At 38.6% G+C, this 23,599-nt stretch overlaps 1 protein-coding gene across 4 annotated transcripts in view; it reads right to left on the bottom strand.

Annotated features, from left to right (window-relative positions):
- The window catches only part of Ctnna2 (catenin alpha 2), a 1,144,480-nt gene that overhangs the window by 1,021,768 nt on the left and 99,113 nt on the right, over positions 1–23,599 (bottom strand). For 2 of the 4 annotated variants that reach the window (XM_057766967.1, XM_057766977.1), the window contains exon 2: positions 13,665–13,782. The exons of the other annotated variants lie outside the window; for them this stretch is intronic. The gene's annotated coding sequence lies outside the window, so the exon portion shown is untranslated. The remainder of the gene's footprint in view (positions 1–13,664; positions 13,783–23,599) is intronic. 4 annotated transcript variants of the gene reach the window in all.

The raw sequence follows: 23,599 nt of genomic DNA, 5'->3' as shown, positions 1-23,599 counted from the left end.
CAAGCCTGAACTGGTGATCCACTGCAGTCAGATTGGTGATTCCCCTAATTGTTATCAGAGATACTCTATCTAGTAACTGATGGAAGCGGATGCAGAGATCCACAGCCAAGCACTGGACTGAGTTCCAGAAGACTTGCTGAAGAATGGGAGAAGGGACTGTATGAGTCAGGGGAGTCATGATGGGGGAGAGTCCACAGAGACAGCTGACCTGAGTTTTTGGGACCTCCTGGACTCTGGACCAACAGTTAGGGAACCTCCGTGGGTTTGTCCTAGGCCCTCTGACTATGTGTGACAGGTGTGTATCTTGGTATCTAGGTAAGGCACCTAGCTGTGAGATCACAACCTGTCCCCTGGTGCTTTTGGGAACTTAGCTGGCTTTTGGGAACTTATTCCCCACGCTCTACCAGGTCAATTCTTTTAAAGTAGTAAGTGATTCTCAATCTTCCTAATGGTATGACCCCTTAATCTAGTTCCTCATAGAGTGGTGAGCATCAATCATAAAATGATTTTTGTTGCTACTTTATTACTGTAATTTTGCTACTTTAATAAATCATAATGTAAATATCTGTTTCTAAAAATGGTCTTATGCAACCTCTGTAAAATGATTATTCAGCACACGAAGGACTGCAAACTACAAGTTGAGAACTGCTGCTCTAAAGTAACATAAGACATAAATGTTTACCTTAGAATATTCATTTAACTCTAATACTGTCAGCGTATAGAGCTCAAAGTCAAAAAAAACAATCTTCCCTGGGAGGTAGGGAGTAGGGAGAAAATTTCAGTATTTGACTCAGAGCCATCCCTGCTGAAAGCATATCTTTTAAGCAGCCATTTTCTATGGGAATGTCATGCTGTAAAGCAGATTACAATGCATACAGGGCAGGTTTTAGTTACATCTCTCTCTACCAATCACCATGTGATTGTATGAGCAAATCACCTGCATATGGGAAATCATAGGGCAGAAAAATTGGAACCTAGAAGTACCAGTTGATTCTCTGAATTCTTGTTAGAAATAAAATAAACAATTGCAATATTCCAATAAAATTGCTTTTCCAAAAATTGTCTTCAATAGTTATAATAAAAACCATATGGATGCACACAAGGATAGCATGCATACCTGAATGGTGTGTACACATGGATGCTACATGCACATGTATGACTGCCTAGGGCTTGAGAGGTTCCCTGTGGACTATCAAGGAATGTTTTTAAAGTGTACTTGTCTTTTATGCCCTAATATTTATGATTTTATCAGAGATAGGCACTGTCTAGTTCTCCAATAATAGAGAATCATGCGCTGTAATCAATGGATTGACTCTTGGCCCATGTTCTATTCTCATCTCATTACAGATTTGAATTAACAGGGATGTAGAGATGGTTCCGTGGTTAGTAGCACTTGATGTTCTTGAAGAGGACCAGGTTCCCATTCTCAGTAACCATGTGGTAACTCACGACTTTTGTAACCCTAGTTCTAGGGAATCCACATGACATGCACCTGGTGCATACACATGTGGGTAGGGAAAACATTCATATGACAATCATAAAAATATATAAACCTTTTAAAAAGATGCGAATTAATGTAATATTTCCTTAACTAGTCGAGAAACAGGGAAATAAACCAACTCTAATCACCTCCACAATAGAATTCTAATTCAAGTGTCATATGCTGTATCTCACAAACCCCTTCCTCCACCCTGTCTCAATGCCTGGCCAGTTCCTTTTCTTATCTTTAGAGAGTTTGGGGGTGGGGGACGGAGGGTAAGGGGAAATGGGGAGAGAGAAGTGAGAGGGGAGGATGGGGAGAGTTTGGGGGAATGTGACAGTTGGGATGGAGGAGGAGTCGATATGGGAACAGGGAGGTATGTATCTTAATTAAGGGAGGGTTGTCAAGAGACTGGACTCTGGAGGGGTTCCCAGGTGTCCAGGGACATGTTCCCAGCTTGTTCCTTGAGCAGCTGAGGAGAGGGCACCTGAACTGGCCCTATACTATAGCCACTCTGATGACTATCTTGCATATCACCATAGAGCCTTCATCAGGCGATGGATGAAGCTAGAGACAGAGACCTACACTGGAGCACTGAACTGAGCTCCCAAGGTCCAAATGAAGAGCAGAAGGAGAGAGAACATGAGCAAGGAAGTCAGGGCCTGGAGGGGTGCGCCTATCCACTGTGACGATGGGGCCGATCTAATGGGAACGCACCAAGGCCAGCTGGACTGGGACTGATGGAGCATGTAATCAAACCGGACTCTCTGAATGTGGCTGACATGGAGAGCTGACTGAGAAGCCAAGGACAAAGGCACTGCGTTTTGATTCTACTCCATGTACTGGCTTTGTGGGAACCTAGTGTGTTTGGATCCTCAACTTCCTAGTCCTGGATGGAGGGGGGAGGACCTTGGACTTCCCACAGGGCAGGGAATCCTGACTGCTCTTTGGACTGGAGAGAGGGGGAGAGGGAGTTGGGGGATGAGGAGGGAAATGGGAGGAAGGGAGGAGGTGAAAATTTGTAATAATAATAATAATAAAAACAGAATTGTGCTACAATTCATTCAAAAATTTATCATTTTGTGATCTACTTTAAAACTGGGTCTGGATCACTCCAGTTCAATAAAGATTGAAATCATTATTCTATGATAAATACATAGAATTATTTCTAACACTTTTTCTATCACTTAACTTAGGTTTGAAATGTTACTCAGTGAGACCAGAGATAGAGAGTGTCGAGTAGTTTGAACAAATACTTTGTTGGAGAATGAATGACTGTACAATACTCCTCTTGCACTACTGTAACTATGTAGGACAGTATTACATGTATATATGACAAAGAGAAGGTCATAGCAATAGCCGAAGGGAATGGAGTCTCCGAAGACATTAAGAGGTATGATTAGCCATCACTAAAGCCACAGTGAGTCTTTAGTAACAACAGATATTATGTCTTATTACTTGTAGTTAAATACCATTAATGCCTAAAATATGAATACTTATTTGCCACTTTGCATTACTTGGGCTAAAATCAGTGGTTTTGTGTAACAATGGAAAGAATTGGCTGTTAGCTATATTTGCATAGTAACTGCATCTTTAAAAATCAAGTTTAATTAACAAATCAAAGCACATCAACTCTTACTTTGAGTATGCTGTCTAAAACAATTCTGTACTTGCCTAAGAGACTTATAGTTGTGACAGACCATGCCCTTGCTCCAAAGTTGATGATACAATCTGGCCCTTTATAGTATTTTTGCATCCATCCATTAATCTATGCCAGCAAATATCCACTTGGGGTGGCATCACCCACTTCATTTCTCCTGGTGTCCATTTTGTATGACCCAGTCATCATGAATCCCTACAACACTAAAGCTATATCACAGAACATAACATGCCCTCAAACACAACAGTGATGTCATTACAGAATACTCATGCTTAGTACAATAATTCTTAATATAATTGCATGTTATATCTAAGGCATATAAACTCATTCACTGTGCATAGCACCATGGCAACCAGTGGACTCAGAACTATAGATATTGGACGTCTTTTTCTGGTGTGAAATGCTATAGGGCCAGCAAAAGCAGTAACTTGCTGTGGGAAAGCTATATAAAGAGGGAAACTGACTGTGGACAGAATGTGCACTGTGGACTGGCCAGTCAGTATGTGAAACATATACTCTCAGCCAAGCTCTTCATCAATACAAGTTAGCTAGGAAGGGGAGTCTGTTCAACATTGGAAACTTCCTAAGATATCAAAGCAACGCAAAATACAAAAAGTTTCAAACATAATATTTGAATAGAACAAGGTTCTATTTTCAGCATCTTCTACTACTTACCCTTAGTATCATGAGATGGATACATTCAGGTCATGCATACCTTCAACCTGTCTCCTATTCTTCCTCATTCCACCTTCTGGGTTATACATGATAGACTCAATGTCCTTTTGTATGAAGCATGTGATAACCTGACTTTTTGATCATTCTTCATCAGCCAGCAGATACAGTAACTACACACTACAGCTGTGAGGTAATCACCAGCAGCAGAGTATCCAGGCAGTGTCCTCTGTATTGTTACATTCCATCCAGGACAAAGGAAGAGAATCATGCCAATAGGAGGTAAAAGAAAGTTCATGTCTATGATAACAATAACTTGGAATGTTTCCACTTGTCTCCTACCCAGTGTATAAATAGGAGTAAGCAATGAGTGAAGGAGGAGACACTGGCCATCTAAACCACAGATATCAGACCATATTGGTATCACTACCTGCAAGTTGTGCAGAGAGCTCTAGTGCTATGACTTTCATGAGTCATCACCCATGATGTGGCCTTCTTGGTGATGCAGATGCAGCTGATTTTTAGTCTTGCTCCTTGTAAGCAACTCCTCACTCACGTTACCTTTCTTAATAACTCTGATAAAACCTCCTTGGGTCACCAGATTGAACATTGTCTGTCATGGCCTTTCTTTATGCTGTGTGTGTGTGTGTTGTATCTTCCCAGGAACACAACAACCAATGTTACCTCCAGAAGGCAGTGCTAGTAACTATGCTACTAGAAGTTCAGGTTCTCAGAAATTAAACTAAATAATTAATCAAATCAAAGCTAAAATTTTCTAATATTCAATAAAAACTGATACACTGTATAGGACCAACTTCAAAATGTCTGAAAGCAAAGGAAACACTTGTAAGAGCATCCACACAGGAGTTCCTCATTCTTTCTCACAAACAGATGTCTTCTACACAGCTGTCACAGTGCTTTTTAAGTTATTTTTGCATTTTTATTAAATATTTTAACTTTCATGCTTTTCATATAAAAAAGCCTAGTCACAAATTTATTTTCTAGACAAAATTTTTAGGAAAGAAAGTATTCTAATGGCATTTGAAAAACATCCAGAAAGCCAGTGTGGCTGGTGTATAACAGAAAAGAAAAGAAAGGCCAGTACTGGGGAACAGGGAAGGCCAGAGATCAGAAGAGGTCACAAAAACTACAGGCAAAAGTCAAGACTTTGTTCTCATTGAAGTGTGAGAAAAAAATGTGCTTCTTAAGCATCAGGTGAGATGGCTGATAGAGTTATGTTGGCTTTTATTATTTCTTTCACAGAAAGTATGGCTAGACAGAGTTATATTTATGAAAAAAAAAAGGCTTGAAGGAACAAGGCCACGAAGACTAGAAAAGAAGGTGAGGAGGAGGCAACACTGTGGCCTAGGAAACAGGAACAAAACAAACCATCAAAAAGCCTCCTGCATGGAAAAAGAAAATTAATAATGATCTTTCTGAATGTGAGGAGAAAAGTAAGAGCCTGAAACCATCCAAAAGCTGTGAGGGAAAAGTTTCACCAGGAGAAAAAAATCTTACCAACAGCCTGAAGGATATCATGGTGGAAATGAGAAAATATCCATTGAACAAAAAGTACTTGGCCTAAACCGTTTTTACAAGAACTATTAGGGGTAGGTATATAGGTCAGTGGTACCACACTTGCCCAGAATGTGGTAGGTTCTGGGTTCCATCTTCAACACTGAAAACTAAAGATAAAACAAATAAACAGAATTATCACTGCTTCATTAAAAACCATGGGTATTTACATTTTCATTACATTTTTGTAAAGAAAACATTTGTTTATAATTAACTGAGTATTAATAAAATAACAAATTTGGAAATAATTTGTTCATGTATTTCAAGAGATAGAAATAAATCAAAACACAAAGAATTTTCTATTGAATATTCTCAATGACTTTAAATCATTAGTGTTCTGTTTTAAAATAGCTCCCCAAAAGAGGAAACATAGAAATTCAGGGCATTCTCAAAGAAATCATCTTTACCTACATATAACCCCTAGGCTCCATCTCAGCGTCAAGACAAACATGAAGTTACTAAAATATATTCCTGATACATGTAAGTATAAAGAACCTTGGACAATAATGGTTAATTCTCTTGCAATATGTGACCAGTACATATTCCCATAGTCAATCACGGATGAAAAGGTTAAATTGGAACTTACTCAGGTGAAAAATTTAGAAACCATTTGAAGTATCAAAGATTAACTGTCAAAATATAGTATGGTGGAATTTTAATTTAATACTGACAACAGAACGTCAGATTCAATGTTGAGGTTCCAGGAGATATGAGGGAGGTAAAATGCATACTCATGAAGAAGGAACTTAACTTGTGCTGTCTTCTGTTAGGACATTCCCAGAATCAAAATATGGAGCCAGAATTTTGTGGTTCTGCCTGATTTGTCACACATGGTGGTAAATGTATTTACAGCAGAAGACCATCACACAGAGCTGCTTTAGCCAGAGCTGACAGTGAGGAGAGCCACCCTACAAGGGACTACTCTTCCACAGTTCCTTTCACACAGCTCTGGGAGCTTCTTCACTCCTTGTTTTCATAATGTGTTTTTATGGCTTATAGAAACATGAGCAGCCATTGCTGAAATAATTAAGAACCATGAGTTTTTGTAGTTTGAAAAAAAATCTTGTTTCTCATTCTCTGCACAATGTTTTCTTTGGTGGTAAAAATCCATTTACATCCTTTGAAACAGTTGTGTTTCCATCCTTGATTGGGTGCTAATCTTAGCAGACAAAAAGCCCCTGTCTGAGAAGAGCCACACTCTCAACAGTCTTCCTATACCCAGGCCCTGTACAAACTCTATTAGAACTGAACACATGGGACCACCTAAGAAGCCTGCTTGCCATCTTATGTAAAATCTCACCTGAACAATTGATCCCTGGCTTGACTTTCTGGATAAAAAAGCTTGCTGCTATTCCAGGGCATTTGTATTTCCACTATTTATACACAGTTGCTGAAGCAGGAGGAAAATCCCAATGTCCCTCAGAAAATGCACACAAGCAATCTCATTCTTTCCTTTAATTCAGATTGTACCAGAGAAAATGTAGATTTTTTTCATGGAGCCCAGAAATCTTTGAAAACCTGGCCAAGTGATAAAGTGAATCTATGGTGCTTCCATAGCCTAGTAGCTTAGATCTCCAGTTGTTTAAAATGGTACACAACTACTCCAACTATTAATCCATGGAGAAAACAAGCACCATCCTCAGTACTTGTGAATGTTGTCATCTGGGCTAAAGGTTAGACGTCAATACTATGCATGGAGCCGAGACATATGTTGTCTTCCTGAAGACTCAGAAAATAAAAGAGTCAGGCAGTCAGCCTATGGTCTCTTCACTGCTACTCTAGGTTTCTTCTGTGTATATATAAATGCCTGGAGACATCTATCTCAGCACCTACTCCACTTCTGATATCAACCCCCAGAATGGCACCCATTTTCCAACTTGGATCTTTATCCAGAGCTCACAGATGTACATCTAAATAGTAAAAACAACAGAATCTTTTATTATACTTTATTCTATTTTTTACAAGCTTTATGCAGCAATTTCACAGCCAACTAAGAAAGACCAGTGCCCCTCCTCCAACAAATTGGTGCCCAATAAGGAATCAACTAAAATTCACTTAAAATCTGAGAGAGTTTGAAAAGAAATTTTAGAAACACAAAAAATAGTTTAACACAACTTCTTGCTGTTTGCTGGTGACTTGCTGCAGCTCCTTTAAGAGAGGCTTTCCTGATTAAGTGTTTTTAGAAAAAAAAAAGCCATGCCATTTTGAAATGCCAGCTTTCTGGGTCATGCTGCCAGCGTGACCTTTGGCTCTTTCAGGAGACCAGGCATTTGAATGGGGTTTGTGAGCAATATGCTAGCCTTACTTGGTGGCAACATGGACTTCTGTGTGCTTAGAGATGTGGCATTGTGCATGGCTCTCTGAGGCAGCAAGCAGCTCTTCCATGCTGGGCAGGGCAGGGCAGGGTAAGCAGGCAGTGCTGTATTTCCCCTAACAATGGTGCAGCTTAAGTTTTTGAGAAGCGCTTAGCATTTTAAGAAATGCTCCTGGACAGTAAAGAATTACAGATACACAATAGGACAGATTTATACATAAAAGACCTCTAAATGGGTCACAGTGTTAGATAAATGTACATAGGCTTGGGAGAGAGAACCCTTGCAGCCCTGTCGGAGTCAGACAGAATTTTACCTGGTAAGCCACAGCCACATGGCAATACACAGATTACTAGAAATGAGTTAAATTAGGATATGTATTATCCATAAAGCTATAGCTAATGGGCCAAGCAGTGTTTTAATTAATACAGTTTCTATGTGATTATTTCAGGGCTAAGTGGCCAGAAACTAACTAGCAGCCTCCCTTCCTCCAACAGTGTTGATTGTCTTCTTTTTTTTTTTTTTTCTATAAAACACTAGCACAAAATACAGTATCCCCAGCAATAATTCAGGTCAGATTCAGTGTAAAAATAAAGTCACATTATTAATCAATATTGAATTAGTTAATTAAACCATAACAATGTAGGTGACTTAGCTTGCAAGTGTAGCGACAGCAACACCTACTTGATTAAAATCTTCCCAGTATTACAGTGCCTGAAATATCTCACAAATGTACAAGCTCCCTGATTTGCTCTTCTCTCCACATTTTCTAAAGCCTTTTCCAAGCCGCTTTTAGCAACTTCCCTTACCTGGTAAACATTCTTCAATTTTAATTACATGCTTATTGTAGGTGAATCACAATTGAAGTAATTTTAGAAGGTGAGATATTTGCTAACTGAAGAAGAAAAAAAAAGCCTAATGAAATTCAAATATCTTTCACTGCTTATTATCCAAATGTACAGCTGTTTGCATAGCCTTACTTAATGAAGATAGCTATTTTCATATGATGCAAAAACCTCAATCTCTTGTTCCCATTTAAGATCATAGATCCTCCCCCAGAAATCAGGGAGAAATCTTTTCCTTTTTTAAAACTAGTCTTGCACAGAGCTTCTCGTACATTTGCTGTGGGAAAAAAGAGAACATCTTTTGGGAGTTCCCCTGAAAAATAGTACAAGAAAAATGATCAAAACACAAGAAGAAAAAGAGAGAGGGAAAGAAGAATGGAGGCTTTTATTTGGCTCAAGAGCTCTTTCAAAAATGGTTTAATCTAATTTTGAAATTCTATTCAGAATAAGTCTATCAGACTAATTCAGTAATCTATTGAAACTCTAATTTCCTTTCATTTACTATTTAAGAAAATAGGGGCAAGGTTTGTTGGTCTCAAAATCATGATCCTCCTGTGTCAATCTCCAGGGTGCCAAGATTACAGGGTGTACCATACAACGCCTAAATTAAATTTGCTATGTAAAAGTGATAGACTTAAAGCCGGGCAGTGGTGGCGCACGCCTGTAATCCCAGCACTCGGGAGGCAGAGGCAGGCGGATCTCTGTGAGTTCGAGACCAGCCTGGTCTACAAGAGCTACTTCCAGGACAGGCTCCAGAGAAACCCTGTCTCGAAAAACAAAACAAAACAAAAAAAGAAAAGAAAAAAGTGATAGACTTGTAATACTAACTTGCACTGAAATTTTTATAAAAATATATAATACAATAAAAAGTGCTTTTTAAAAATTAAAAGTTTGCAGTCTAAGTAATTTATGCAGCCATTGTATTGGATATCAATGCAAATTTCTCATTTATTTTATTACAGAATGATAGGCTTATGAGCAAGCCTTTGGAAGGTTCAATGTTGTTTACTGTTCAGGTGCCTATGCTGCCTGCTAAAGTCTTTGTGAGCTACTTGCTTTTGTATGTGTGCATGTTTGAGTGTACAAGGTTAACACTAACCAGCCCCCCCCCCCCCAAGGTAATTCAATAGCCACAATGGTTAACAAAGTGGATGAGTATCCATGCCTCTGAAATGTCAAGTATACACAAAAGCAAAAAGTTAAAAAGGTTCAGTCTCCTCCCAGGTACTAGAAAACACACCATTATTAGCCCCAAGTAAACAAATAAAGGCTCATCATTGCAGGAAGAAAAATGCTGATAGACTATGATTCATGAACACATAGCAGATGCAATCATCTTCTGGAAGGCTTGTTTTAGTTATTTCCCCACAAAAACAACCTGGAGAAAAATTTGCAAAATTTTTTCGGAACTCTCGTGTTAATCATGGATCACAGTCATTTACTGATGAGTTATAGGATCCATGGTCAGGTAAAACAGATACTATTCTCAGAAAGGACAACACTTTCTCACTAATTACTTTGCTTCCATTATTCAAGACACTGTATTTGGGCCTTATGTGTGAGTGAGTGTAAAAATTAAATTCCAGCCATGATCTCTGGCCACTCCTCCCTGCCTCTGCCTGTAGAGGCCTAGAAAGGAAGGACAAAACACCAAGGTCACAAAATGGCTCAAACTTGTGATAGGAACTGTCTCTTTCTGAGTCACCCTGAATGTTCTCCCCATAAAAGAGGCTGAGAATACCTCTTGCACAGAAATAATCTGGAATGTGGAGGTGTTTGTTTGGCATTTAGCTTGACGTAACTAGAGCACTGACTGCAACATAATGTTTTTTTACCCACTATCATTCAGTTGCTTTATTGACTAAGGGAAAAAAAAATAAAAAGAAGCTGATATCTATAATTACAGATCAGGTGCCTATGCTGTCTGCTAAAGTCTTCCGGCCTCCACAGGCACTGCACACATGCACACACACAGGCACATGCAGGAAAACATTCATACACATAACATGAGAATTTAAAACACCTTTAAAGTACCCACTTCACATTCTTTGGCTTTATCCTAATGTCCCACTCAGGACCTGATTCCATTCCAAAGTATCACATTATGTTTACTGTTCATATCTCTTGAGGTACTTCAAGCACGAGAGCATCTTACTCGTCCCTTGTTTCAACTCTTGACCGAGTTGAAAGGGACTACAGTAGGATGTAGTATGTCCTGGTATAAGATCAGGCTGATGATTTCTGTTGACTAGAGTAGAAGTTTAGTGGATAGAAATATGACTCAGAGGTTAAGAGCTCTGGCTGTACTTTCAAAGGGCTTTGGTTCAATCCCAGCACCCATATAGTAGCTCAAAGCATTGTGTCACTCTGGTTCCAGAGGATCAAAAGCCTTCTTCTGCTCTCTCAAGTACCAGGCATGCATATGGTACACAGATACATAGGGAGGCAAAACACCCATACACATTAAATACATTCATACATACATTCATATATACATAAACTGGCAGTTGTGGAATTAGAGACATTGCTCAGTGGTGAAGAACACTCTGATCTTGCAGAGAACCAGAGTTTACTCCCAAAAACCCAAGATGCTCAGTTCATAGTCATCTTTAACTTTAGTTCCAGGAGAGTCAACATAGTCTTCTGATTTTCATTGATACCTGTGTGCACATACTCCCATACAGACACAAAAATAAAGATAAATCCTAAAAATACCTATATATGATTCTGAGCAGAAAACTTTAGACATACTATGCTACTGTCATGATTACATGAACTATCAAGATGACTCTTACACATTCAATTTCAGGGTCTAGTGGATATGAACAAGGTACAGCTCCTGAATCTTTGCTCTCCACTCTCTGCTGTGATCTTCAGAGAAACACACTTTTCTTATGCTAAGGAGGTTCACTACATAAACTAAAATTTTCCTTGAATGAAAAATTTGTTCTCCACCTGTACCTATTTATTACATCATGTTCTTATGTCAGTCTGGATTTCTGGAGCCACATTCCAGGCTGTCACCCAGAAACACTCAATATTACTACTCTACTTTGATCAGCTTTGTCTACAATAAGCTCCTTACACTGGCATGTTCCAATTGTGTCCCTTCGACACACATCCCTGTGATTGTGTTTTCATGTGTGATTTCCCTTCTGGAAGAGCAAAATAGTTGAGACTGAGAAAATTAACTCTTTTCTACCTTGAGACAGGCATTTCTCTAAGATGTTTTGGTTCCTTTTAGTGAAGAACTTTTGGAAATTGTATTTGGGTGCTAGATGTGATCACTGTTACTAGATTCTTTCAGATAGTAGACAACTGAGAAATAAGTCTATTTGCCAACATGTAAGTATACACACATTTATACATATTTCTACAGGCAGGCAACTATATCATCATTAAGCAAATTGTGAGTTTATATAAATTGAAATCCATCTTTTGTCTTCCTAAAAATCCTTCTCTCTGAACTGCAGAGATGGCTCAGAGGTTAAGAGATGGCTACTATTCCAGAGTCCTGTGTTCAATTCACAGCAACCATATCATGGATCACAACCATCTGTAATGAGATCTGGTGCTGTTTTCTGGCCTGCAGGAATACATGCAGACATAACACTGTATAATATATATATTCCTTCTCTCTCATCCTGAGATGAACATGAATCACATAGTCATGCTTGTCCTGTGGCTTGCAATATCATACACAGGTGATATACTTTGGTAGACACAACCAGAAAAAATGTGACTCTATGGGCTCATGTGGCTTTTGTTGTCCTAGCCTTAAAAGAGGGTCAGAGTTGCACCAAATGCAGAGTCATCAGCTGGGTTTAGATGAGGCCATGCTGTCTGTCCCTAGCTGCTTCAAACAGCCTTTCATCCTGTAGAGGATGCCATGAATTCCCCGTGTAAGAAGTTCACTGCAAAGACAAGTTCGAAACTCAAGATCCCACCACTTAGAAGCTCCAAGGAAGTGCCTTCTAGATGTGTTTCTGCATACCTGGTCATTACACATGGCTGATCTACTGTTCCATGCTACACAAGATCAGTGCATTTTCTACATAGACTTGAAAAATCTGTGTGAGAAGTGTATGCCAGCCTGGATTTTCACTTAATGCTCTGGTCCTGCTTCCATATGTATGGCTGCTTATGTGGCTAGCACACCATTCAAACTGAAGACTTGAACCTTTATATGAGTTTGAGTTGAATTTTTCCATGGGGTCCTTCATTGAGGGTGAACAACCCAAAAAGAAGAATTTTGATTCAGAGTTCTTAAAATCTGTCTCTTTCTCATCCTTTGGTACTCAATGGACATATCTAACTATCCTGTTTAAAGGATACTAGACACATACATGAACAAATCATTGGTCTTTATTCATAATAAGAGACATTCTATTGGGGGTGATATGCTTGAGTGATGAGCAGAGTGTGGGAGGTCTCATACATACAGAAGTACCTCCAGTGTCTTAAAAGTATGAATTTTCCATATATAAAATTAACAGAACAGGAATACTCCAAAGAACAAAAGAATTTTTAGAGGGTAGCAGCTATAGTGGCATTTCAATTCTATTTTAATAAACAAAGCTTGACTGCGGACCAGGAGAGTAAAATAGTCACATTGGTCATCCTTACAGACAAGACAATGGTAAAACTCTCCTTTAATCCCAGTAGACACACTAGTTGCCATAGAAACCTGGCAGTGCCCCAATATCAGTCTCTGAGCTTTTGTTAATCATGCTTCAAGCAACCAAGGGTCTCCTTGTGATGAGCACTTGGAGGGGTCTAGATGAGTAATCAAGAATTATACAAACATGAGGGAAGTAAAAAGGCTATCTAGGATTGAAATAAGTTACTAAAGAATATGTTGCATGGTAACAGAAATATATTTACTGAAACTCTTGGCTACAAACATCTTGCTGTTACAGCTCCAGGATCAAAGCTTTTAACAGAGTTATTTCAAAGGACAGACCATTGAGAATACTTTTCTTTTAATAAGTAAATAACAAATCATGAAATACAGAATCTATTCACATTATGGTATACAGATTGCTGTCATTTAAATACCAGAAAAGCTTTAAAGCCTGCCCAGCAAGTGAGTCATTAACAATAAAGAAAATCTTTAATACCTTTCTTTGTAGACCTCTTATCTGCTATGGGGAAAACACTCAGGTCTGGTTTCCATAAAATCACTGAGTGAACTTCCAGGCTCTTGCATGAGATACATCCAGGTTTAAGTGAGAGAGTCTGTAAGAGGTAGAGCCTCTCTTAGTCATTTAATGTGAACAGAGCAGCTACGGCAGGAAGGGTATTTTGTATGACATGTCTATTGAAATATGATACTATATTCCAACACTTTCTTAATGACAGCCATTCACTGGCCCTATTAAGGATCTTGAAGTCAGGTATTTTAAAATATTGAAATGCAAACCTTATATCAAAATAACTTGAAGTATGAAGTGGAAATCACAATTTGGAAATGAGGAAAGGAATAAAATGAGAACTCTGTAATAAATATGTCAACAGGGCCCAGTGCTGCCAAGGATAGGCACATGTCAAACAGGGAGATAGTGGTCCCTCTGACAGTTCCACTGTGGTGTGAGAAGGAGAAACAGGAGGGAACATTCATGCACCTCTCTCGGTGTAGGACACAGAAACTACAGAGCCCAGCTTTTCATAAATGTCCCATCACTGTGATCATACCAGGTCATTCTCCTCAAGGCAGACCATGTACAGTAACCAGCAGTTACATTGGTGCCACTATGTGTTGCGGGAGTTCCTTCGGCTCCTCCAGCCAATAGCTGCTGAGATACCAGCCCATTGGGGCGTGGTCTCTCTCCCTTTAAAAAAAGCAGCCACTTCCCTCCTCACTCTCTCTTACTTCCTGCTCTGCTTCGGGCGACTAGACTCCCTTCCTGATTGCACAGAGGGCTGTTTTCTGTGACAGTGATCTGTAAGTTTTTTCCCTTTTAAATAAATAACCATTTTATTAATCATAATTCCAAACTGGTGTTTGTGACTTACGCCTTCGCCTTCATCTGGTTTTAGGACCCCACCTTTCCCCGCTTGGCTGCCTGCCGCCAGTTCAGCCATAGCCTGTGCCTTGTGGCCTGTACCTTTGCGTGGAGCCAGCAGTTTAACATAAATCATCACGCAGTGGCTTTTCTTGCTGCAGTTCTTTATATTTTCCCTTTAGACACCTCAGATTGACTTCAAGTCCCCATGCAGACTATCGTTTGCCTCCCCACATGGATTTAAACTCCACAGGCCCATGTAGTCTCGGCCCACGTGGTTTGCTCTTTTCTCAGTCATTTTTAAATATCCCTTGCAAGCGCGGCGTTTGAGTGGCGGGAACCAGAGCAAGCGGTTGCCGGTTGCCAAAAGCTGCAACCCCTCAGGGTGACTCTGTCATGTGGAGGCATACACAGCTTCCAGGTTACTCTTCTCTACCCCTGGATTCTGGGTTTATGGTTCTGTGTACGGAATTGATTTAATTACATTTACTTTTTTGAGCAACTTGCATTTCCCAGTTTTTAACAAATACTAGGCGGACACTGAAACAGGACTCCATTTTCGTAGCAACTTAGCAACAGCGCCACCTACTGTATAATAGATAATATGGCAGTTTTCGTTTCCAACACGAATTTTACTGTTTTGGTTACCAATACAATGGGTTATATCATGCAAGGTTTATATGACTATGGGATAACTTAATTTACTGGTTACTAGGTTTCAGTATTCTTTTGGATATTCTATCATTTAGGAAGAATATGGCACTCCTAAGAACCATACAATCTTTACTAGAAACTCATGCAGGTCAGGAGATTCAAGATTCAAAAGCTTTGGAATCACAGGTGCAGAATGGGGACCAAAAAATTGATACCTCAGTGAAATCACTAGAAACACATGCAGGTCAGGAGATTCAGGATTTAAGAGAGGCAATAATAAAAAGACTTGAAATGATTGAAGAAATTATTGGAGCTGGTGAACAGAGTAAGAAGGCACAAGGACAGGATACAATGCCACCCCCAGCTATTAGAACTGGCTTACCCAGGGTTTTAGCGACATACCCTATACTTAATTCTGACAAAGTGTCAACTTCTAAAGGCTCAAAGGGAGTCAAAGAAGCTAGATGGACGCCAATAGCAATGAATGATCTAAAAGAAATTAAGCAAGCTACTGTTAATTTTGGCTTGCACTCTGCATATGTTAAGGAAATGATATGGACTTGGGCTTCTAATACTAGAGCTACCCCCCATGATTTCCATCAGTTAGTGTCTGCAGTTTTAGATAATGGACCTTCCTTGATGTTTGGAATCTATTTCAGAGAAGAATCGAAACATATGGAACAGCAAGGAAGAGCCAAAGGTGTGGAGGTTTCCCTAGATCAAATTCTTGGTGCAGGAGAATATGCTGATCCACAGGTCCAAGCTCTTTATGATGATGAAGTACTGTGTCTATATCACCAAGCAGCTTTAAATGCTTGGAATAGGCTACAAGATCCAGCAAAAAGGGTTGAATCATATACCAGAATTAGGCAGGGACAGAGAGAACCCTTTATTGACTTTTTGCAAAGATTAATTAAGGCTCTGGACATAGGGGTAACAGACCCAGAAGCTAGACGAATACTTCTTGAATCTCTAGCTTTTGAGAATGCAAACATAGAATGCAAAAAGATAATTGGGCCTTTAAAGTTTAGATCAGCACCTATGGATGAATGGATTCAGCATACAATGAATGTTGAGACGTTTAGCTATACTGATGAATCTTGGGTAGGAGAAGCGATTTCCAAAGCAATGAGGAGACATTAAACTGCCAGATGTTTTAATTGTGGTAAATTAGGACATCTGAAAGGGATTGCAGGCAAAGAATTTCTAGGAATAATATCTCTTCTGGGAATGACAAAAATAGGAGACCTCGGCCTTCAGGTATATGTAGGAGATGCGGTAAAAGCTGGCATTGGTCCAACGAATGCAGGTCAACAACAGACAGACGTGGCAACCCGATATCATCAGGAAACTCCTTGAGGGGCCTCTCACAGGCCCCCAAACCAACAGTGGCCCCGACATTCCCAGTCACAGTGGAGAACGTGCCTCACCAAGAAAATTAAAAGCTCCAATTTCTGCTGTAAAAGGTAATACTGGTCTAAATGATGAATTACGCGTGGAGGATGAGTCAAAAAACCCAATAGGACAGAGTAAACGTATATTTTGGCAAACTTCTATTAACGATCAAAGACCAAAGCTAAGAGTCTGTATAAATGGCACTTTTATTGAAGGCTTATTAAACACAAGTGAAGATGTAAGTATCATTACTCCAGAATCTTGGCATCCGAATTGGACTCTTAAAGAGGTAGATGTTCAGTTCCTGGGAATTGGAACCCTATCTCATGTAAAACAAAGCACAAGATGGGTTGAATGCATAGGGCCCGAAGGGCAAATAGGAAGACTAAGGCCATGTATAGCCAATATTGCAATAAATTTATGGGGCCGTGACCTGCTACAGCAATGGAATACCCAGATTTACATTCATTTAGTTCCAGGAACTCATAATTCTGGGAAGGATATGATGAGGTATTATGGAAAAAGGTCACCAGCCATTTAAGCTGTACAAGAACATACAGCAAGTACCAAACCTTTAGAGGTACCAACAGCCCTACCTTTAAAATGGCTAACTGAGAAGCCAATATGGATCAAACAGTGGTCTCTAGCTGAAGATAAATTACAGGCATTGGAACAGTTGGTGCAAGAGCAACTAGATGCTCACCATATTGAAGAATCAACCAGCCCTTGGAATTCTCCTGTGTTTGTTGTAAAAAGGAAATCCAGTAAATGGAGAATGGTGACAGATTTAAGAGCTGTCAACAAGGTAATTCAACCTATGGGCCCACTACAATCTGGAATTCCTTTGCCTTCTCTATTACCAAAAGGATGGCCTCTTATAGTTATTGATTTGAAAGATTGTTTTTTCACTATACCATTACAAGAAAAGGATAGAGAAAAATTTGCCTTCACAGTGCCTACTTATAATAATTCTCAGCCTAATAGGAGATATCAATGGACTATCCTCCCACAGGGTATGCTCAGTAGTCCTACACTGTGCCAATATTTTGTAAGTAAGCCATTGGAAATAATTCGTAAACAATTCCTCAAGTCCATAATTTATCACTACATGGATGACATCTTGTTATCTGATTCAAATAAAGATACTTTAGAAAGGATGTTTGAAGAAGTAAAGAAAGTCTTGCCTAAATGGGGATTACAAATTGCCCTTGAAAAGATTCAAAGAGGAAAGTCTATTAATTACCTAGGTTACAGAATAGGGTTAGAGAAAATTAAAACGCAAAAGGCACAAATTAGGAGAGACCGGTTAAAGACTCTTAATGACTTCCAAAGAGTGTTAGGAGACATTTCCAGTCTACGACCAGCTGTTGGGATAACACCTGATCTAACAGTTCATTCAAACAAAATCTTAGATGGTGATAAAGATTTGAATAGTCCAAGAAAACTGACAGCTGAAGCAGAAAAGGAACTGACAATGATTGAGGAAAAATTACAGGAGGCACATGTGGATAGGGTGAACCCAAATCTTAGCTGCATCTTAGTCATATTGCCTTCCAGAATTTCTCCTACAGGGTTTCTAATGCAGAGGGAAGATATTATTTTAGAGTGGATATTCATACCTAATAAACCAAGTAAAAAATTAAAAACTTATGTGGAAAAAGTCTCTGAATTAATTATAAAAGGTAAGCTGAGACTTCATCAACTAGCAGGTATAGACCCAGCAGAAATTATAGTGCCTTTTACTACTGAAGAAATAAAAAAGTTATGGAAAGACAATGAACCATGGCAAAGAGCTTATGCTAATTTTTTGGGAGAAATTAATAGCAACTATCCCAAAAGTGATAGACTTAACCTCATAAAGAGAACTTCTTGGATTCTTCCTAGAATTGTATGTGATGATCCAATAACTGGAGTCCGTACGTTCTATATTGATGCAAATAAATCAGGGAAAGCAGGTTATAAGTCAGATGAATTGAGTAAGGTGGAACAAAGCCCTTATAATTCTGTCCAGAAGGCAGAATTATATGCAATTTTTATGGTGCTAAGGGATTTTAAAGAACCTCTTAATATAGTTACAGATTCACAATATGCAGAAATAGTTATCTTACATATTGAAACTGCTGAATTTATACCAGATGACACAGAGTTGACTTCATTGTTTATCCAGGTACAAGACATAATCAGGAACAGGCTTTGTCTGATGTACATAACACACAACTGGTCCCATACAGGTCTGTCTGGTCCTCTAGCACAAGGCAATGCTGAGATTGATCAGTTATTGATTGGAAGCATGTTGCAGGCCTCAGAATTTCATAAGAAGCATCATGTCAATAGTAAAGGCCTAAAGAAAGAATTTTCCATTACATGGCAACAAGCTAAGGACATTATAAAGAGATGTCCTACTTGTTCTTTCTATAATCAAACACCATTGCCTGCAGGGAGTAACCCAAAGGGTACTAAAAGAAATGAAATCTGGCAGATGGATGTGTTCCACTTTATGGAATTTGGTAAATTAAAATATGTACATCACACCATAGACACATATTCAGGTTTTCAATGGGCTACTGCCCTGAGCTCAGAAAAGGCTGATTCAGTAATCACACATCTATTGGAAGTTATGGCCATCATGGGTATACCTGCACAAATAAAGACAGATAATGGTCCAGCATATGTATCTAAGAAAATGAAATGCTTTTTTGATTATTATAATATAAAACATATTACAGGTATACCAAATAATCCTACAGGTCAGGCAGGTATAGAAAGATCAAATCGTACTAGAAAGGACATGCTGAACAAACAGAAAGGGACCGAAAATATCCCCAGAAATAGATTACATAATGCTTTATTAACCTTGAATTTTCTTAACGCTAATGAGAAAGGAATGACAGCAGCAGAAAAACATTGGATAATGGAAAAGTCTGCTGAACTAAATCAACCGATTTATTTCAAAGATGTGCTGACCTCTCAATGGAAGCCAGGAGATGTGCTACGTTGGGGAAGGGGTTTTGCTCTTGTTTCCACAGGAGAATAAAAATTGTGGATACCATCAAAATTAATAAAGGTTCGATTTGAAGAGGAGAAACCTCTTGGAAAGGAGAAATGACAACTCATTCACAATGATATTCATACAGGTGGTAAGAAAAACATATAGAATGGGGGCAGGGTTCTATTATTATCTCCACAGGAAAATACTCATCTTTGAAAAATTCAAGGGACCCTGGATGTTTGGATACTGACAGATGGAAAAATACCAGCCCAATAGGAACTATCAAGAAAACTGAATAGGTTGTGTAAGTAAAATATATTAAACCATATTTCTAAATTTATAGAGCTGGTTTTGAAGTTGGACTCTGGCTCAGTCCTTCCCCAATTCCAAGCCTGTTGGTAAGAGAAAAACCCAGAGTTTCTGGAGTTTCTGTCTCATGTCAAGAGCCATGATATGGGACAGAAAGAAATATGAGTTTAGAAAACATCTTTGCTTTTCTTCATATCTATCATACTTTTCATTAAATATATCTATCATGCCTTTCATTGAATATATATATACATATATATGTCTATATATGTCTATATGATTAATGTTTAAGTTTTTCACAATGAACAATGAGTTTTTCCTGAAGTGACATTTGAGGTTTTCAGAAAGAAGATGGGGCCCGACAACAACAACTCCACCTGGTTGATATGATGTCATGATACTGATAGCGCTACTACAAGACCTGTTTTGGGTACAAGCTGCACAAGACAGTTCCAACTTGGTTAGCTGTATCGGTTCACATCTTATACAACATTCTGGCCAGACCTGCAAAAAATATTCAGAGACTATTTACAATTTTAAAAGACATTGATCTTGAAATTTAACCATCATTTTACTTTCACAGGATCCCCCAGAAAGAACGTCGCCCCCATGACAGCTGGAAGTAACTCTAGAGGATGACGTCCCCTCTCCCAGTAAAGTTTGCCCTTGGGTTTAGGGACATCATTTAGGGGTTGATTGTAAATGGTATACGGTTGAGGGTTGGGGAAGGAATTTTATAAGCTCAGGGATCATTTGAAAAAAAAAAGAGGGATAATGGGATGATGGGATAATAGATTGGTACTTGTTGGTACTTGTGATTTATTGTTTTGAGACAAATATGTTGGTATCGATTCTTATATATTGATACAAAGTGAAATTATATTGACTATTGTATGCATGCATGTTTCTACCTCTGTTTAAAACAATTTTTATGTATTGACAAATACTGTATTGATATATATATTGTATATATTTACCATATTGCAGTGTACATTTCTACCTCTGATTAAGATACTTATATATTGTTTGTGTATTGATATATATTTACCATACTGCAATGTATATTTGTACATTGTTTATATTTGGAGGTCATTGTCCTCATTTGTTTCACAGTCGTTTATTGTCTTAGTCTTTAAGTTACATAGGTATTGAGAATTATATAGATCAATAGTATTCTAAGTTTGTCATTTATAATTAGACTAATCAGGCTCTTTAGATATATAGAGATTATACTCAGTATAGATAGATAATCTTCAACCTCTTCAAAGAGCTGTAGAAAATGGCCTTCAATCTAACTCAGAGTTTTGTGGTAGTGAGACACAATTGCTCCTGGCAACACCGCTCTATTCCCGAGAGAATGTTGAGCACCAAAGACACTCTACCTGGAGCCTTTTTTCTTGGCTGAACTGGCCTTTGGGCAAAGAAATGCCCATACCTCAACCACTGACAGAAATACAGAGTATCCGTGAATGGAAAAAACAGGACTGTCATATCCTGCCAAGACAGGGTAAGATAGTTTTGACAAGTTTCTTGCCTTTGAAAATGGCATGTCAGTTATGTTAAGCCTTAGCCAAAGTTGGTTGCTTCAACGCTGCAAACATGACCTTGGGTGATTGCCCAAATAGCTAGTTGTCTCTGTGATTTGTTGCATGTTTTGGAAGTTGTTTGATTACACTTCCTAATTACTCAGGTAACATTATTTCCCTTCTCAGATCTTCGATGGGGTTGAAGACTATATAAATATAGTTACTTTCCACTCATGACTTGGCCAAGCTATTTATTATACAAGACCTAAGCTAGTTAGAATAGGATATTTATACTTATTGTATATAATTTCATAGTAGGTTTAGAACTCTCTTACTTAAACAAAAGGGGGAGGTGTTGCGGGAGGTCCTTCTGCTCCTCCAGCCAATAGCCACTGAGATACCAGCCCATTGGGGCATGGTCTCTCTCCCTTTAAAAAAAGCAGCCACTTCCCTCCTTGCTCTCTCTTACTTCCTGCTCTGCTTCGGGCGACTAGACTCCCTTCCTGATTGGGCAGAGGGCTGTTGTCTGTGATGGTGATCTGTAAATTTTTTCCCTTTTAAATAAATAACCATTTTATTAATCATAATTCCAAACTGGTGTTTGTGACTTACGCCTTCGCCTTCAACTACGCATGTTCATATGCATGACTCTCCACTCCCGATGAAAAGCAAACCTTTGAAAGTCTACTCTACCACCAGAGCACTTTAATGTCTTCCTCAGGGCTAGCATAGTGATGAGACCGACTATAAGCTCCTGACCACTTTATCCTTTTGTTTAACTTTCAGGTTAGTATTTAACAATTCCATAAATAAGATGAAAATGTTGTTAGAGGGCTATAGAACTTACGAATGAAAAATAAAAATGGGAAGCGAGGCATCCCCTTAACTGCTACAAACTACAGAAGTGAGGACTGCTAAGAGTGTACATTACTTCAAGAGTTTAAGAGGCTTCATGTTCATAGAAACCATACCATTTAGTAAACTAACTGTACTAACAAAGACACTGCATTCTTTGGGTTATTTATTTTTATTTTATATGTAGAGTGTTTTGGCTACATGTATACATGAGCAGCACGTGCATCCAATGCTCTCAGAGGCCAGAAGAAGGTGTGGATTCTTTTGGATTCGGAGTTACAGGTGGTTGTGTGTGCTAGGGACTGGACCCAGGGTTTCTGTAAGGGAAAATGAGTGCTCCTAACTTCTGAACTAGCTCACTGACCCCAGGAATTTAATTCTAATAAAAAATAACCCAAAGTGTTGTTTCTGAACACAAGAGAAAATAGAGACAACTCTATGAATGCTATAGAAGCTGGGGTGACTGAAAAAAAAAAGAGATGGGCACATTCAAGAAATACGACAAATTTACATTTAAAAATTCTCATAGTAAAGGGGAAATCTCATATCCAAAAAAAAAAAAACAAGCAAAATAGAAACTTCTGAAAATGAATTTTAGATGAACATTCTGCAGGTCTTGATGATTGCTTTCCAGGGGACATAATCTTGCTCGCCATGTCTCAGTGAGCATAGAAATGTAGCTTTGACCCAGTGACTAAGGTTCACCTAAGATATGCTGTCTACTGATCTAGGTATGTGTGTTCACGGTAGGTCCCAGCTCTGATGAAATGAATATGAAGGGAGTTTTGTTTCCTGGAGCCTAGCTTTAAAAAAATCCCCTATTTTGAAAAATAAATTATTTTTTGACTTCATCACATTTTTTAATACTTTTAATACAGTTTTCATATGATACCAGAAAGGATTCTAGACACACAGTTTTTTTTTTTTAATTTAAGAATAGGAAATGTAATTTTCTAGAATAAAGAGGCGACGGACAGGAGGATTCTAGGACCCTGACAGATGCATGCAATCCAAGACTTCTCTCTAGTAACAGTACAGCACTAGACTATTTTTCTAAACCTTTATTATATGTACAAAGATCCAAATTTGAATAAAATATTTTAAAGATCCTTGGTAATTTAAATGCAACAAAAATGTTCACTAAATACAAAGAATATGAGTGAAACTCAACAGTACATTAAATGAAATAAAACATAAACTTTAAAATCCAAAAGGTGCCTTTAGTGACAAAACAGACCAGATAACCAACAAACTAGAAATACAGTAAATTGAACACACACACACGACAAACTGATTTTTGGAACAATGTGAAAAGACCAAAT

This window comes from Chionomys nivalis, chromosome 1 (assembly GCF_950005125.1).
Source record: "Chionomys nivalis chromosome 1, mChiNiv1.1, whole genome shotgun sequence".
NCBI lineage: Eukaryota > Metazoa > Chordata > Mammalia > Rodentia > Cricetidae > Chionomys > Chionomys nivalis.
Note: the sequence above shows the minus strand (reverse complement) of the source record. Positions and strands in the feature narration are given on the sequence as shown.